We start from the raw sequence: 19831 nt of genomic DNA, 5'->3' as shown, positions 1-19831 counted from the left end.
TGGATTTAGTGATCGTAAACATTTTGCTTCTGAATTATTTCGACCTGGAGAGAACGCAAGAAAGACAGAAAAAAATAGATTGGTTTCCTGGTTTACGAAAGTTTATCGGGCCCATTTGCTGTGACTTCTTAAGATATTGGTTATCATAAAGAGTTCTTTCCACAACTGTGAGTAATATATTGGAAAAACATATCGCCTACCTATCTTCTTCAAAGCAACTAATTTGAAAAAGAAAAACGTATAATATAAGTAGTTGTTGGAATGGTATTTGTGTCATTTGGTGTTCCAGTGCTCTGTCACAAAACGATGGTTTCAAGTACAGGTATGTATATGTTAATCATAATGGTCTACGCGAGGATGCAATCAAAGGGTCTTGTTTCACTGCACATAAAAGAGAAAATTGCAATTGGTACAAATAACAAATCAGATCCAAAATAAAAATATATATACTTTAGAAATAATTCACTTAATTTCTTTACTCAATAATTCATTTATTTATTTATTTACTTATTTACTTAAATATACAGGGTGGGCACAAAGTCGCTTTCCCCAAAACAAATATTCTTCACATACTTTTTACTGAAATTTTCTACCATGCAATTATTGGCAAAGGAACATTGTTGTTTCACATATTTGGTGGTACCAGTAGGTTAACAGTGTTACTAATCAAACAGAAAGTTTTAATTCTTCAATCAGTGAGAAAAATCCGTTATCCGGACAGAGGTATATTGTTCCAATATACGGAAACCATATGTTTACCATGGAAATTTTTGCGGAGCATATGTTATCCATATGCTACATACGTATTGACCTTTTCTCACTTAGATGTTATATCATGATGCTGCAAGATGTCTGACATCTAACAGTCTTCCGTATATTGCAAACGTATACGTATGTTACATACGACAGCTGTTTGTTATATGCGTCTATTTGTATGTGAAAACCTTACCGCCTATATACAGTTCTTTCTTTCACATGAAAAGTACGTATAGATGGAACACTTATACGGAAAGTATTCCTTCCAACCTATATACAGTTCTTTCTTTCATACGGAAAGTACGTATAGATGGAACACTTATACGGAAATTATTCCTTACAACCTATATACAGTTCTTTCTTTCATACGGAAAGTACGTATAGATGGAACACTTATACGGAAATTATTCCTTACAACCTATATACAGTTCTTTCTTTCATACGGAAAGTACGTATAGATGGAACACTTATACGGAAAGTATTCCTTACAACCTATATACAGTTCTTTCTTTCATACGGAAAGTACGTATAGATGGAACACTTATTATAAAACATACGTTTTCAGTTATATGTACCAGGTGGCCCAAAAGTAGATATACACTCCTGCATTGATCAAGTATAACATTCTAGCTTATGGCTTATTTGCTTCGGCTGTTTCGAGCTTAAAGTATAAGTAAAAAGGCTTTAAGAATAAATAATGAAGAAACTGATGGATAACAATAAGAAATGATATGAAATACAGTGAGCTGATCAGTACGGGACGGTACGGAACCTTTGGATCACCCTATACATTTGCTGCAGGATGTTACATATAGTCGTACATCAAGTCAAAAAACTACAAGATTTACGGACGCAACCTGTTTTTTTATGTATGCCACATGCTTTTTTTTTGTCTGTACAGCGCTACGTAGATTATTACATGTTTAACAGCTACATCAGTGTTTCCCAACCGGCGTGCCGTGAATGGGCCGCTGGTGTGCCGCGAGGAATCGAAACAAAATTATTAATTTTATAGCAATCAAATTGTAAAACGTAGGGGAAAATGTATATTTGTATTTCACATTACTATGAACCTCCACTATGAATCTACAATTTTAAGTTTCATACCGGGTTACTGTTCTGTACGTTTCTAATGTTGAAAAAGCATTTGTTATAATTGTTATGACCATTATTGCTTCTTTATTGTTGCAGACTATTTCGTAACTTGAAAATTTAAAATATCATTCAATCCTTTCGACAAATTACCTACATTTGTGTTTTAAAAGTGACAGAGATTTGTATGTTCGTTCGTTATTTAGTGACCTTCCTTCTTAGTAAAAGGTTGGATACAGTTTTTAAAAAGAAAGCGTATTTTTAAAAATCTGAGTCCAATATTTCATTGCATTTGTTTTCTATTTCTAATTAGAATGAAAAATAAGCATAATGATTTACCACGGGGAAAAATCAGTGAAAGAGCTTTCTTCTCTGTGAGGAGATCAATAATCACAGAAATAATACCACTGTGTTTAATATTTACAAATAATAATGCCTATAAGTGTGCCGCGAGAATCCAAGTAACACCCGTAGTGTGCCGCAATTTGAAAAAGGTTGGGAAACGTTGATCTACATGTTAAACAAGAACTTATAGTTTAAGTTTTGTTACTCAGTGCTGCAAACTAATGACGTTACAGTATCACAAATATCAATACTTCGGTCGCTTCTATATTAGTAATAATGCAAGTGGGGTACACGGGTAATGCACATTCAAAGTTCTTTAGTATCTAATACTATGGCAATGATATGACAGATTTCGAATAAATAAGAACAAAGATAAAAGTGATTGAAAATTTGACTTTTTCAAAAGCCTTTATTTTGAAAAATCTGCTTAGAAAAGTACTTCATCCAATTGCATATCCTAGATGGTTTTCAATACATGTGAAAGTCATAATGCCATTTACAGCAATTTCATATCTCAAACCGTTCTGGAGATAGGTTAAATAATGGTAAAGTTTGTAACCCGGCTAAAAATTATGTATTTAATAAGTCATGAACAGAAATGGTATGTGTACATTCCTAACAATATTTAGGTAGCATTTAATGCTAATGCTATTATGGAGGATCATCTTACTCAAATATGGATTGAGGAGGCCGCGATGACTCAGTGGTAGAGCGTTTATCTCTGGTGCAGAGGATCCCTGATTCGATCCCAGCTCACACCAAGTGAACTTTGTGGTGGACAAACACCGTATGGTGGGTTTCCTCTAGGTTCTCCTCTTTCCTCCCACTTCCTTCATTCCACCACTTCATTCCGTTCTCATCATCACCGTCTCCTTTAGGCTAGTCAGCATAACCGTGGGACGTAAAACTCAAAGATTTCATTTCATTTTATTTTTCAAATATGATTTGAAAAAAATTCAAAATGGGAGAATTGGTTAATCTTTGCGGACAGAACTCATTCCTAATGGACTAAATTTGATTCAGTTAGTACAGGAGAAGTAGGAAAGTTGTTCAATACGACCTTATTTCTTATACTTTTTCGAAGTGCTTTCCACCACACATTACACATTTTTCCATTTCCAGTCTTCTAAGAAATTCTGCCATCTTTCGGCAGAGATCTTAGCACACTTATCGTCCCAAGCCCTTAGTACAGAGTCATAGCTTGTAAAACGCCCTCTTTTCAGTCTGGCCCTCACATGGGGGAACAGCGTGAAGTCACAGGAAGCGAGATCTGGACTGTACGGAGGATACTCTAACAGTTTTAGTCCAGTGCTGGCCAAATTCTCTGAGCAAACTTTTGAACGGTGGAGATTCATCGTGGTGAACAAACTATGTATTCATCCTTGAGTTTAGATGCAACTGTTTGTGAGCTGTAAGAACTTTAGGCAGACATTCCTCGGTATACCACCTCCCTGTGACAGTCTTCTGTGTGTTAAGAGAACTCGATCGACAATTCCTCGCACACTAAAAAATACCACCACCATTCTCTTCTTCACTGATGTGGACTTTCGAACATCCACGCCAAGGGATCTCCTTATCTTCGAACACCCACACTTTGTTTTGAGCCTTACGGAACGTCATAGTTATAGAGCCAAGTTTCGTCACCAGTCACAACACTGTTCACAAAGGAAGATTTTCCATTTTTTTTTTCATCATTTCACGGCAGCATGAAACACGGTGTGCAATCCGCTCGTCGGTCAAGTAATGTGGTACCCAAAGGGTGCAAAGCTTTCTAACTCGAAGCTGATCGCGGAGAATAGCTGCTGGTGCATTAATGTCCAATCATAACTCTATTTGATGGGATGTAACCCGTCTATCTGTCTCAAGCAGTTTCCTCACTGCAGCAAAATTTTGTTCAGTCATAGATGAAGATGGCAGACCTGACCTTGAAGCGTTTTCAAGGGTGAAATTTCCTTCTTGAAACTCTCGGTAACAGCTAAATATCGTTGTACGATGAGGTCAATCATCTCCAAACACAGGAATCGTTTAATCTAAACACTGATCAACACTTAAAGTACGTGCAAAATCGTAGCGCAAAATTATCCTGTATTCAGGTTTTGACCACGACGACGTCTCCACATTTTTCACCAACATAGCTGAAAATCAACTGACACTGAGACAATGACTAGAGCTTCTACAGTGCAGGTTTGTACATGTTTAAACATGCTCTAAATTGTAAACTCCTGTGATGATCCGTTCTGTTCTATTGCAAAACTTTCCTAGTGCCCTTTGTATGAAAGTTCTTAGTAGATGCCGCATATAGAAAGAATTGATTGAGGGAAAAAGCCAGAAGTAGCTTAAAGAACGGTAAGAACTATCCTCGGGACCGACATTTTCTTTTATCATAACATTGTATTTACCAAAATAGATATGCAACTGAAAAATGCAGCCAGGGGAGAAGTAAGGATCATATAATTGTACACATAAAAACAGCAAAATGATAAAGTGAGAAATTGATTCATATGAAAATTTAAAAAAAAAAAGTTCATCAGCTAAAAAGATATAGATGCAGGTATAACAGGCAGAGGGAGCACATTCAACTTCCAACGAATAAGGTTACAGAAAAAGTAGAATACTGCGAACAGTAAATGACTGAGAAACCTGGAACCTTGAGCATAGAGCTACAGCTCCATAAGGTCTGCTCAATATGGATCCTCTAAACGCGGCATTAGTAACACGGAAAAACGCCTTATTTTGCCCGACAATAGAGATGCTATACGTAGGTTGGTAACGCGATGCTACTACCGTAACAAGACTGTAGGGCGCGCTTTACGCCCGTTGAAGTTCAATTTTTACAACAAAATTATTTTTCTCTAAGTCGTGGATATGAACACAACCTGCAGGGACGCTTTTGTCCTAGTCATCGAGTGGTTACAAAGGGAAAGTAACCGGGAAATTAGAAAATAGCCCTTTCCGGATCCTGGCTTTTTGGGTCATTTTTTAGGCTTTCAGTCAAGCAGCTACTGCATCGTCACTATTTATCCTAGGATCAAGGTTCATACCTCATTCTCTTCAGAATAGAGCTGGCTTTCAAATGGTATCACTTGCATGCCCATACCATATACCAAAAGAGGGAAAATTGATGTCAAAGGGAAACTTTTGAGGGAATTTTTTTGTCAAACTTTGGGCCCCTCTGCCCCCCCCCTGTGTGAACGTAGAGACCTAAAAAAATCTGATAAATAGTACTTAGTAAACTAAATGCGTGTACCAAATTTCAAGTTTCTATCTTGAATAGTAAGGGCGGGAGAAATTTTATCAAGAATCCCCACAATGCAACAAAATTACCGCAAAACACCATGATCTCAGGGAAAAATTTCCTGAGACACCCCTAATTACCCTAGGGTCATGTTTCGCTCACCATTCTCTTCAGAATAAAACTGCCTTTCAGACGGTATGACTCACGTGTCTCCATCATGTATGTAAGGCGGGAAAATCACGAAATACGGGATTTTTGGGTCTAAAAATCCCTTTTTTCAACTTTTTCCCCTCTGGAACCCCCTGTTTTAACGCAGAGATCTGAAAAAATCTGATAAATACTACTAGGTGGGCTGAATGTTTATGCACAACTTCAATCTTCTAGGTGCAAAAGTAAGCCCGCCAAAAAAATATACCAACCATGCCCCATATTACCCTATACAGAAGTATATTTTGATAAAAAATTCACTGAGACGTCCATAATTACCCTAGAATAATAATTCGACCGTCATTCTCTTCAGAACGGAACTGCCTTTCAGACGCTATGACTCACATGTCTCCATCATGTATGTGAGGCGGGAAAATCACGAAATACGGGATTTTTTGGTCTAAAAATCCCTTTTTTCAACTTTTTCCCCTCTGGACCCCCCCCCCTGTTTTAACGCAGAGATCTGAAAAAATCTGATAAATACTACTAGGTGGGCTGAATGTTTATGCACAACTTCAATCTTCTAGGTGCAAAAGTAAGCCCGCCAAAAAAATATACCGACCATGTCATATTTTTCCCTATATAGAAGTATATTTTTTTTTTAAATTCCCTGACACATCCCTAATTACCCTAGAATAATACTTCGACCGTCATTCTCTTCAGAATAGAACTGCCATTTAGACGGTATGACTAACGTGTCTCCATCATGTATGTGAGGCGGGAAAATCCTGAAAAACGGAATTTTTGGGGTAAAAATATCCCTTTTTCAACCCTTTTCCCCTATGTATCCCCCCTGTTTTAACACAGAAATCGCAAAAAATTTTAGTAAATACTACTCGGTGGACTGAATATTTGTGCAAAATTTCAATCTTCTACGTGAAAAAGTAAGCCCGCCAAAAAATAATGAACATAGGCTTAAAAAGGGAAAAAATATATTTTAAAATTATGACGTCATCACCTCCTATGTCTGGACGCAGGACGGTCTGAATACGTAATGTCTTCTACAATGCCTCTAGACTTGACAAACAAAAAAAAACCGGACGAAAAAGCTCAAATAGAAGAGAAATAACGCAATGTATCATGAAAAATGCGTATGGTTCAAAATGTACCATAGGATCCCCAAAGGGATAGTCAACTTATTCTTTGTTGACAAACAGGCTTTCAACTGACCAATTTCATTTACTGTACTGAAGGTACAATGATAAATTCTTCAGATACTACCAGATATCAGTGAAATCCTTTGATGAATTGTTGGGGTTGGTTGGTGAAAGGCTCGTCACGAAGGATACAAATATGAACATTCCTCGTATTGTCGAGCTCCTCTCCTAGTGTTTAGACTATATGGACGCTAAATTCGTGGCATTAACAACACAGCATTAACGCTGGCCGATTGGGGCAATTGGTATGCTATTAGATTAGGGTTGCCATAATTTCTTGATTCAAAATACGGACAAGAATTATAATAACGACCCATCAAAAATACAGTACCCAAACACAGAATAAATATTTCGAAATTTCTTACCTAAAAATCACCTTTTTAGGTTATTACACAATTGTTTACAATAATACTTAAAACACTATTGGAAACCAATACTTTTATAATTTTTTCATGAACACGAATATAATAATTCATGCCATTAGATTGCGTATATCAAATCTAATCAAAAGAACTCTGGATGGAAAAATGAGACACTTTTTACAACATAACTTACTTTATTAATAGTTACTAAAATACAAATATATGACGAAAACAATTCTTTTCGTCCGAGATTTTAGCGATTCCAGACTCGGAAATTTTCGGGCAGCTCCAAAAACTGTCAAATACGGACATTTTCCTATTTCATGCTTTGTACGATATGGACACGGACACGGACTCAAAAATACAAACAGTCCGTACAAAATACGGACATATGACAATCCTACATTGGATGGACTTTACGAACGTTTGTAACGCGAAGCTAAGATGTGCTTTCCGAGTGTTGGCAATATTCAATGTGTCGTGTACGTAAACGAAGTAGAGGAAATTTAGAAATATTCAGTGGCATAGCTAAGAGTAAGGGTCATAGGGAGTTCCGCAATTTATTAGGAGAGGAGGGAATTAATATCGTGAAAAATACAATCCACACGATTAGCGTCACAACTGTCGTATTCAGAAAAACTTTTCGAAACTTGGAAGCGATAAGAAGTGTCTTCTCTGTAGCGGCACGCTGAAGCACTAAAAGTTTAGTGTAATACTTCAAAAGTAATCGTTGTAAATGAGAAAATATAAAATTAGAAAAGAAAATATTTCAAGCTACTGAAAAGAGATTTTGACATACTGTGCATATTTAATGTATGTACAGTCCGAAAAAATAACGCTCACTTTTCCGTATTATTAACGCGCCGTATAGTGTCCTTATAGTCCAGGTCTTATAGGCGTGGACTTGTCTGCGTTTGCGGTTTGACGGCTTCAATTGAACTCTGAACTGGCGATACGTGTTATGTCGGCCCGCTACTTATCACCAAAATTCACCAAATTTTGAACATCGTTAGTAATACATTAGTGCTGGTTAGTGCTGCTAAACTTCACGAATTACAGCAAAATCAAATGGTCCGGCCAACTTCACGCAACACGCTACTTGTCTCCATACTACAGTAAATGTTGGCTATCGTTAATGCTACGTTAATGCTGTTTTCTCCCGTAAAAATTTTCATTAGTGCTGCTAAACTTCAAAAATTAGAGCAATTCAAAATGGCATCAACATGAAGTTTGCCCGCAAATTGTTGCCGAAATTCACCAAATTTCCTTCATCGTTACTAGCCTTAAGAATTGTTAGTGCTGCTAAACTTCACGACTTAGAGCAAAATTATAATGGGTCCAGCCAACTTCAAGTAGTGGCACTTGACGCCAAACTTTACCAAATTTCGTCCATCGTTAGTGCTATGTTAGTTTGTTTCCAGCTGTAAAAAAATTCGTTAGTGCTGCAAAACCTCAAGAATTAGAGCAACTTCAATGAATATACGGAGAGTGAAGATAGTACTGCAAAAATACGGGTAACCTACGTTGAACACGAGCGGAGATTTATGTTCCAGGGGAAGTAATTTCCCATTGGGCCAACTCCGGAAATGAACATTTACGTAATATAATCAAAAAATATGGTGAATGATTTTTTTTTTAGCAGCAACTGCTGACGCTACAGCTATTTGATGTAATTTGTGCCATAGCCAGATGCATTGAGACAGGCAGCGTCAAGTTGAATTCGTCCTGACTTGCCAGTCATCTTCCAGAGCCGCTGAAGTGAGATTGTGTTTACCGTGTCTGTCATGCATCATGGATTTCGAGCAAGGCGTGAAACGTAACTTCTGTTTCAAGTTGTTGCAAAAAATTTCCAAAGAAATTCATAAAAAGATTGAAATTTATGTATGACTATAATGCTATAACTCTGAAGACTGTTTACCAGGGGTAAGAGCGATTTAAAAGCAGAAATGAGTCGGTAAAAGACGAGCAACCTTCGGGCGTCCATTATTCTCAAAAACAGAATAAAACGTGCAAAAAATGGCAAAATTGTTCGTTCAAGCAGGCGAAAACCTATCCAAGAACTTACCGAAAAACTTAGTATCTTGAAAGGTCAGTACAAGGGTTTTTAACCGATAATTTGCAAATGAGATGATCGAGTGCAAAATTTGTTCCCATTTGCGAGTTTATCGCTAAAAAAGGTGTTCCTGTGAATTTGCTCTAATTAGCGATGTTCAGCAGCAATAACGAAAATTTTTTACGAATGTAAACAACACTAACGTAGCACTAACGAAGGACGAAATTTGGTGAATTTCGGCGACAAAGTGGCGGTCCAACTTCACTTTGACGCCGTTTTAAAATTTCTCTAATTCTTGAAGCCTAGAAGCACTAACGAAAATTTGTACGGCAGAAAGCACTAACGTAGCACTAACGATGGACGAAATTTTGTGAAGTTTTTCGACAAGTGGCGGGCTACATCAAATTTGCTGGTCCCATTTTGATTTTTGTTCTAATTTTTGAAGTTTAGCAGCACTAATAAAAAATTTACTGCAGAAAACAGCACTAACGCAGCACTAACGATGGTCAAAATTTGGTTACTTTGACGACATGTGAAGGGCCAAATTCACGCACCTATGAATTCCGGGTTCAAGCCGATCACGATAGTGTAAAACTGTAATAGATAGCGAGAAGCAGGTTTTTGATATGGGTTCAGTATTGCGAGAATAGTTTCCCTCTGAATTTACTCCTCTATTGCAATCGGAAATGGTAGACATCTGCTATTTCTTCTGGTTTTACTATTAATTGTAATAGAACGAAAACGTTAATAGGAGACAATAAACGACTTTTTGTATGGATTCAGTGTTCCGGAGAATAGATATCATCTCAGCTTTATTCTTCCGCTGATACCGGAACTAGTAATAAACCACACAATTGTCAGTTTTAATATTAACATAGTAAGACACAATACGAAACTGTTTTCGTAGTCCCTTGTTTCATTTTCACCTGAAAAACCAAGGACACTATATGTCCTTCGAGTTCAGCCGAATACATCCGATAGGGATCAATATTGGTAAGATGGTAGACCTCGTCCTGCTATAAAAACGTGTGAAATATTATCATGTGTACACTTACCGTCACCGATTTATGGGCAGTCAAATTTTTTTTTTTTTTTTTTTTTTTTTTTTTTTTTTTTTTTTGAAAACGAAAAGCTATATACAGTATGCAGAGTGTCTCAAAAGTCTCCTGACATGAGGTAACTCTGTTACTATCAGAGTGACAACAAAATGTAAGAAGGGAAAACCGTCTCCAAATATGATGTTCTCAATCTAAAGTGAAGCAGTTTCTCGTTTTTTTAATCGGACGAGCCATTTGGACTGTACACTCTTTATGCGCGTAATGTTAAATCAACGTTGTCACTTACCTGGACCTACAACATAAGTGAATGAAGTTACTGTCTTTGACACTAACGTGTCGATGGACAGCCCCAATTTCAAACATGCCTCCATTCACCATACCCTTACAAAATTTATCCATCTCCTGCCCCGCTCTCCCCTCCCCAAACCCCTCTATTAATGACAACGTTGCATTTTCATTTAATATTGGGTGGATAAACAGTGTACAGCCCAAACGACTCATCCGATTTTTAAAAAAAATCTTTCACTTTAGATTGAAAGCATCATATTTGGAGACGGTTTTCCCTCTTGCGTTTTGTTGTAACTCTAATAATAACATAGAATTCGATTCCCGGCGGGAGCTCATGTGGTTCGGATTCCCCGTTAATCAGTAGGTCCACGTCTCATATAGCCTCGCTGCTGAACGGAACGTTAAACCCAAAATCAACTCAATCAACTCATTTCTAATAATAGCATACTTACCCTATGTCAGGAGACTTTTGAGACACTCTGTATTTAAATCGAAGATTTGGGTTCCCGAGCTATGGGAGGTCAAAAAAATTAACATTTATGCCACTAGTATAAATTGTCCATGCTTGAACAAATTTCTAATTGCATTTCTTTTTACTAACTTGAGGATTATTAATCCAATACAACTATTTTCAAACATGTCCGTCCTTAGAGTCACAAGAAAATTTACCTCGAATTTGGGATATTTAATCTTACAAAATGTATGTGTCATATGGGGAGGCATTGTTGATAAAATGAGCAGGTATTTCTCATATGAACAAATATAACAATGGATGAAATAGTACTACATACTTAACACATAACACATTTCAGTCATGAAATAACAGTACAGAATACATGAAAGCATTAGAAAGAAACGTTTCCGTAAGATCATCGGAAAAAGCCGGATAGCTGGAGTAACTCACAGCTACGATGATAGTGAGTTTATTGCATATATTATAAGGTTCCATGTTTCTTCACACCATGCTGAATGTAACCATGTGTTTTTACACCCCGTGCATGAAGTAAACAAGGACTCTGCAAACGACAGCAATGAAAAGGATGTTGTCCATCATTGCCAACATTCGACAAGAGACGCAGTGGCAAACTTTCAGCAACATTTTGTACAAAAGAAGATAGTACACCACAGAAAGCAGGTCAAGACATTTTTTACTAAATTATCTATATTGTGGGAAATTTTGGATGAAATTACAGCGCTTCAAGATTAATAGCAGTTACTTTACATACAGGACCAAAATCCTTATGAGGACAATACTCGATATAGTGATTGGATACTTAGAGCACCAATCAGGATCCAGTATTCTCGTTTAAAGTTACCAATGGCAAACTACTACCGAATCCTGTTTCTCCATAAAACTATGGGCTACTAAACCCTATTTTACCAAGAAGGTGCGACAGTCGTGTCTCAATCACTAATACAGATGTCTCATCACACGATGACTACAAAATACACATGTAAGGCAAGGACTTCAAATGAAGAAGTCCGGTACTCCAACACAAGAACCTGTCAAGATAAAGTGAAGTGAAGTGAAGAAGACATCAATTTCGCCCGGTTGATCAAACTACCAACTCTCTAATATGCTCGGTCATTGAGAGCACTCTACCTCTCTCGAAGACACCTGGTCATTAAGGGGTACATTTATTACATGCTTTAAGACTTATGATCATTGAGCTCCTTTTCCTCTCTAAAACGCCTAGTCATTGAGAGGCACCTTTCCTATATGCTTTAAGACGACGGCTAATTTTACAGTAATTATGTAATATCTTGAAATAGATAAAAGGTAATCGAAAGGTGGAACAAAAGCTCCCTAGACAATATTATTTTACATGATATACCGTTATCCTGACTCACTTAATCTGCTTTCGATTTCCAGCCATTTAGAAAATCGGCATTTATTTTCGCCTTTATAAATGGCTGCAAACGGAAAGTTATTAGGTGACTCGTGATAATGGTACCTCATAAAATAATATTGTCCAGTGCAGTCTTATTCCACATTTCGATTATATTTTACCTATTTGAGGATATCACATAATTACTGTAAAATTAGCGGTATTTTAATTCCGCAGTGATTAGGCCTCTTAATGAAATCTGTGCTTTTCTTTAAAAAAAAAAAAAAAGACCAAGTACCAACGGCTTTACTTGCAGAACGGATTTAATAAGCAAAAGATTAAAGGATATATTTTCATAGTTAAAACCAAGTTTTATTTTAAGTACAATTTAATGCCTGTTCAATCTTTATGTTATGGTTGAAGTAGGGTCAAATCATCGATTTTTTTTTTGTCATTTTTTATTCGCAGAAACATAGTCACGGACGGCCTTTGGTTATTACTGCTGCAGACAAGGAAAAGAAGCGTCCAATGTAGATACATACACTAAATAAAAGTCAGTCTGGCTGTCAGCCCCCATAATGAGACATGCTGGATTTATCAGTTGCCGTAACTTACATCTTCAAGTCTTATTAAATAGTCCTTGTTCAATAAATAGATAAACCAAATGATCCAACATATCTGATTATGTATTATCTACTCAAAGGTAGGGGTATCACGCTTGCCAAAGGCGCTCATTGTCGCTGACTTTCGCAAGCATCATACGCGTAGGCCAACACCGGTACATTCCGCTAGATCAAAAAATAAAATAAGCTTTGTATCTCTTATTTCAAGCAAAATATCTGGAGACACTCTCTCTTCTCTAATATATTCTGACCTGCGGAACAATGTATTTCACATGTTCTAACATAGTATTTCATTACGTTTTTCAAAAATTCCGATTTTAAGTAGATGTAGAGAGTCAAGCAATATATTTTGACTTGATATTATCAAACTATCTAAATAATAAGAAATCACTTTAATGACAATGGCGTGTTAACTGACGCATATGTATTTTGGGGATGCATTCCCTGCTTAAACATAGATTTTAAATATGGTACATTAGATTATTATAATACATTGCTAAAGAATGTATCTGCTGCAAGAGTTGGGTGATGTGGGACTGATGAACACAGGGGAAGCTCTTGTTAATGCTGAGGATATCTGTGCAATAATGGAAAAAGATGAGGAATGTGATCGTCAATGAAATAAATGTCGTAGATTTCTGGTTCGTCCGGTGTCAGGTGCGTGTTGATGATATGTAAAGATATAAATATATTTAAAGCAAAAGTTTGTACCGGTAGGTGGAGTCGGTGAGAGCGTCGGAATGAAGGATGTCTAAAAAGAGCGGATTGCCTGTGTGTTAATGAGATTAATTTCTCAATAAACCAGTCAGTGACCTTCACTCTCACGCACAGTCATTCCAACATTCATGGTTTAGGGAGAAATTAATCTCCAGCCAGTGACCTTCACTCTCACGCACAGTCACTCCAACATTCATGGTTTAGTAAGAAATTACTCTCCAGCCAGTGGCCTACATTCGCACACACAGTCACACCAACATTCATGGTTTAGGGAGAAATTACACTCCAGCCAGTGGCCTACACTCGCACACACAGTCACTCGAACATTCATGGTTTAGTGAGAAATTAATCTCCAGCCAGTGACCTTCACTCTCACGCACAGTTACTCCAACATTCATGGTTTAGTAAGAAATTACTCTCCAGCCAGTGGCCTACATTCGCACACACAGTCACACCAACATTCATGGTTTAGGGAGAAATTAATCTCCAGCCAGTGGCCTACACTCGCACACACAGTCACTCGAACATTCATGGTTTAGTGAGAAATTAATCTCCAGCCAGTGACCTTCACTCTCACGCACAGTCACTCCAACATTCATGGTTTAGTGAGAAATTACTCTCCAGCCACTGGCCTACATTTGCACACACAGTCACACCAACATTCATGGTTTAGGGAGAAATTACTCTCCAGTCAGTGGCCTACACTCGCACACACAGTCACTCGAACATTCATGGTTTAGTGAGAAATTAATCTCCAGCCAGTGACCTTCACTCTCACGCACAGTCACTCCAACATTCATGGTTTAGTAAGAAATTACTCTCCAGCCAGTGGCCTACATTCGCACACACAGTCACACCAACATTCATGGTTTAGGGAGAAATTACACTCCAGCCAGTGGCCTACACTCGCACACACAGTCACTCGAACATTCATGGTTTAGTGAGAAATTAATCTCCAGCCAGTGACCTTCACTCTCACGCACAGTCACTCCAACATTCATGGTTTAGTAAGAAATTACTCTCCAGCCAGTGGCCTACATTCGCACACACAGTCACACCAACATTCATGGTTTAGGGAGAAATTAATCTCCAGCCAGTGACCTTCACTCGCACACACAGTCACTCGAACATTCATGGTTTAGTGAGAAATTAATCTCCAGCCAGTGACCTTCACTCTCACGCACAGTCACTCCAACATTCATGGTTTAGTAAGAAATTACTCTCCAGCCAGTGGCCTACATTCGCACACACAGTCACACCAACATTCATGGTTTAGGGAGAAATTAATCTCCAGCCAGTGACCTTCACTCGCACACACAGTCACTCGAACATTCATGGTTTAGTGAGAAATTAATCTCCAGCCAGTGACCTTCACTCTCACGCACAGTCACTCCAACATTCATGGTTTAGTAAGAAATTACTCTCCAGCCAGTGGCCTACATTCGCACACACAGTCACTCCAACATTCATGGTTTAGGGAGAAATTAATCTCCAGCCAGTGACCTTCACTCGCACACACAGTCACTCGAACATTCATGGTTTAGTGAGAAATTAATCTCCAGCCAGTGACCTTCACTCTCACGCACAGTCACTCCAACATTCATGGTTTAGTAAGAAATTACTCTCCAGCCAGTGGCCTACATTCGCACACACAGTCAGACCAACATTCATGGTTTAGGGAGAAATTACACTCCAGCCAGTGGCCTACACTCGCACACACAGTCACTCGAACATTCATGGTTTAGTGAGAAATTAATCTCCAGCCAGTGACCTTCACTCTCACGCACAGTCACTCCAACATTCATGGTTTAGTAAGAAATTACTCTCCAGCCAGTGGCCTACATTCGCACACACAGTCACTCCAACATTCATGGTTTAGGGAGAAATTAATCTCCAGCCAGTGACCTTCACTCGCACACACAGTCACTCGAACATTCATGGTTTAGTGAGAAATTAATCTCCAGCCAGTGACCTTCACTCTCACGCACAGTCACTCCAACATTCATGGTTTAGTAAGAAATTACTCTCCAGCCAGTGGCCTACATTCGCACACACAGTCACACCAACATTCATGGTTTAGGGAGAAATTAATCTCCAGCCAGTGACCTTCACTCGCACACACAGTCACTCGAACATTCATGGTTTAGTGAGAAATTAATCTCCAGCCAGTGACCTTCACTCTCACGCACAGTCACTCCAACATTCATGGTTTAGTAAGAAATTACTCTCCAGCCAGTGGCCTTCACTCTCACGCACAGTCACTCCAACATTCATGGTTTAGTAAGAAATTACTCTCCAGCCAGTGGCCTTCACTCTCACGCACAGTCACTCCAACATTCATGGTTTAGTAAGAAATTACTCTCCAGCCACTGGCCTACATTCGCACACACAGTCACACCAACATTCATGGTTTAGGGAGAAATTAATCTCCAGCCAGTGACCTTCACTCGCACACACAGTCACTCGAACATTCATGGTTTAGTGAGAAATTAATCTCCAGCCAGTGACCTTCACTCTCACGCACAGTCACTCCAACATTCATGGTTTAGTAAGAAATTACTCTCCAGCCAGTGGCCTTCACTCTCACGCACAGTCACTCCAACATTCATGGTTTAGTAAGAAATTACTCTCCAGCCAGTGGCCTTCACTCTCACGCACAGTCACTCCAACATTCATGGTTTAGTAAGAAATTACTCTCCAGCCAGTGGCCTACATTCGCACACACAGTCACACCAACATTCATGGTTTAGGGAGAAATTAATCTCCAGCCAGTGACCTTCACTCGCACACACAGTCACTCGAACATTCATGGTTTAGTGAGAAATTAATCTCCAGCCAGTGACCTTCACTCTCACGCACAGTCACTCCAACATTCATGGTTTAGTAAGAAATTACTCTCCAGCCAGTGGCCTTCACTCTCACGCACAGTCACTCCAACATTCATGGTTTAGTAAGAAATTACTCTCCAGCCAGTGGCCTTCACTCTCACGCACAGTCACTCCAACATTCATGGTTTAGTAAGAAATTACTCTCCAGCCAGTGGCCTACATTCGCACACACAGTCACACCAACATTCATGGTTTAGGGAGAAATTAATCTCCAGCCAGTGACCTTCACTCGCACACACAATCACTCGAACATTCATGGTTTAGTGAGAAATTAATCTCCAGCCAGTGACCTTCACTCTCACGCACAGTCACTCCAACATTCATGGTTTAGTAAGAAATTACTCTCCAGCCAGTGGCCTTCACTCTCACGCACAGTCACTCCAACATTCATGGTTTAGTAAGAAATTACTCTCCAGCCAGTGGCCTTCACTCTCACGCACAGTCACTCCAACATTCATGGTTTAGTAAGAAATTACTCTCCAGCCAGTGGCCTACATTCGCACACACAGTCACACCAACATTCATGGTTTAGGGAGAAATTAATCTCCAGCCAGTGACCTTCACTCGCACACACAGTCACTCGAACATTCATGGTTTAGTGAGAAATTAATCTCCAGCCAGTGACCTTCACTCTCACGCACAGTCACTCCAACATTCATGGTTTAGTAAGAAATTACTCTCCAGCCAGTGACCTTCACACTCACGCACAGTCACTCCAACATTCATGGTTTAGTAAGAAATTACTCTCCAGCCAGTGGCCTTCACTCTCACGCACAGTCACACCAACATTCATGGTTTAGTAAGAAATTACTCTCCAGCCAGTGGCCTACATTCGCACACACAGTCACACCAACATTCATGGTTTAGGGAGAAATTAATCTCCAGCCAGTGACCTTCACTCGCACACACAGTCACTCGAACATTCATGGTTTAGTGAGAAATTAATCTCCAGCCAGTGACCTTCACTCTCACGCACAGTCACTCCAACATTCATGGTTTAGTAAGAAATTACTCTCCAGCCAGTGGCCTTCACTCTCACGCACAGTCACTCCAACATTCATGGTTTAGTAAGAAATTACTCTCCAGCCAGTGGCCTACATTCGCACACACAGTCACACCAACATTCATGGTTTAGGGAGAAATTAATCTCCAGCCAGTGACCTTCACTCGCACACACAGTCACTCGAACATTCATGGTTTAGTGAGAAATTAATCTCCAGCCAGTGACCTTCACTCTCACGCACAGTCACTCCAACATTCATGGTTTAGTAAGAAATTACTCTCCAGCCAGTGACCTTCACTCTCACGCACAGTCACTCCAACATTCATGGTTTAGTAAAAAATTAATCTCCAGCCAGTGACCTTCACTCGCACACACAGTCACTCGAACATTCATGGTTTAGTAAGAAATTACTCTCCAGCCAGTGACCTTCACTCTCACGCACAGTCACTCCAACATTCATGGTTTAGTAAGAAATTACTCTCCAGCCAGTGACCTTCACTCTCACGCACAGTCACTCCAACATTCATGGTTTAGTAAGAAATTAATCTCCAGCCAGTGACCTTCACTCGCACACACAGTCACTCGAACATTCATGGTTTAGTAAGAAATTACTCTCCAGCCAGTGACCTTCACTCGCACACACAGTCACTCCAACATTCATGGTTTAGTAGGAAATTAATCTCCAGCCAGTGACCTTCACTCTCACGCACAGTCACTCCAACATTCATGGTTTAGTAAGAAATTAATCTCCAGCCAGTGACCTTCACTCGCACACACAGTCACTCGAACATTCATGGTTTAGTAAGAAATTACTCTCCAGCCAGTGACCTTCACTCGCACACACAGTCACTCGAACATTCATGGTTTAGTAAGAAATTACTCTCCAGCCAGTGACCTTCACTCTCACGCACAGTCACTCCAACATTCATGGTTTAGTAAGAAATTACTCTCCAGCCAGTGACCTTCACTCTCACGCACAGTCACTCCAACATTCATGGTTTAGTAAGAAATTAATCTCCAGCCAGTGACCTTCACTCGCACACACAGTCACTCCAACATTCATGGTTTAGTAAGAAATTACTCTCCAGCCAGTGACCTTCACTCTCACGCACAGTCACTCCAACATTCATGGTTTAGTAAGAAATTACTCTCCAGCCAGTGACCTTCACTCTCACGCACAGTCACTCCAACATTCATGGTTTAGTAAGAAATTAATCTCCAGCCAGTGACCTTCACTCGCACACACAGTCACTCGAATAATCATGGTTTAGTAAGAAATTACTCTCCAGCCAGTGACCTTCACTCGCACACACAGTCACTCCAACATTCATGGTTTAGTAAGAAATTAATCTCCAGCCAGTGACCTTCACTCTCACGCACAGTCACTCCAACATTCATGGTTTAGTAAGAAATTACTCTCCAGCCAGTGACCTTCACTCTCACGCACAGTCACTCCAACATTCATGGTTTAGTAAGAAATTACTCTCCAGCCAGTGACCTTCACTCTCACGCACAGTCACTCCAAGATTCATGGTTTAGTGAGAAATTAATCTCCAGCCAGTGACCTTCACTCTCACGCACAGCCACTCCAACATTCATGGTTTAGTAAGAAATTAATCTCCAGCCAGTGACCTTCACTCGCACACACAGTCACTCGAACATTCATGGTTTAGTGAGAAATTAATCTCCAGCCAGTGACCTTCACTCTCACGCACAGTCACTCCAACATTCATGGTTTAGTAAGAAATTACTCTCCAGCCAGTGACCTTCACTCTCACGCACAGTCACTCCAACATTCATGGTTTAGTGAGAAATTAATCTCCAGCCAGTGACCTTCACTCTCACGCACAGTCACTCCAACATTCATGGTTTAGTAAGAAATTAATCTCCAGCCAGTGACCTTCACTCGCACACACAGTCACTCCAACATTCATGGTTTAGTAAGAAATTACTCTCCAGCCAGTGACCTTCACTCGCACACACAGTCACTCCAATATTCATGGTTTAGTAAGAAATTAATCTCCAGCCAGTGACCTTCACTCTCACGCACAGTCACTCCAACATTCATGGTTTAGTAAGAAATTAATCTCCAGCCAGTGACCTTCACTCGCACACACAGTCACTCGAACAATCATGGTTTAGGGAGAAATTAATCTCCAGCCAGTGACCTTCACTCGCACACACAGTCACTCCAACATTCATGGTTTAGTGAGAAATT

The 19831-nt window shown here is 39.4% G+C and overlaps 1 protein-coding gene across 1 annotated transcript in view; it reads left to right on the top strand.

Annotated features, from left to right (window-relative positions):
* The first annotated feature begins 262 nt into the window (after window positions 1-262).
* The window catches only part of LOC145680384 (endochitinase-like), an 89158-nt gene continuing 69589 nt past the window's right edge, over window positions 263-19831 (top strand). The window contains exon 1 of the mRNA XM_081750822.1: window positions 263-322. The gene's annotated coding sequence lies outside the window, so the exon portion shown is untranslated. The remainder of the gene's footprint in view (window positions 323-19831) is intronic.

Source organism: Thermobia domestica, chromosome 3, assembly GCF_964235325.1.
Source record: "Thermobia domestica chromosome 3, izTheDome1.hap1.1, whole genome shotgun sequence".
Lineage (NCBI taxonomy): Eukaryota > Metazoa > Arthropoda > Insecta > Zygentoma > Lepismatidae > Thermobia > Thermobia domestica.
The sequence above is the reverse complement of the archived record's forward strand: the minus strand, read 5'-3'. Positions and strand labels throughout refer to the sequence as shown.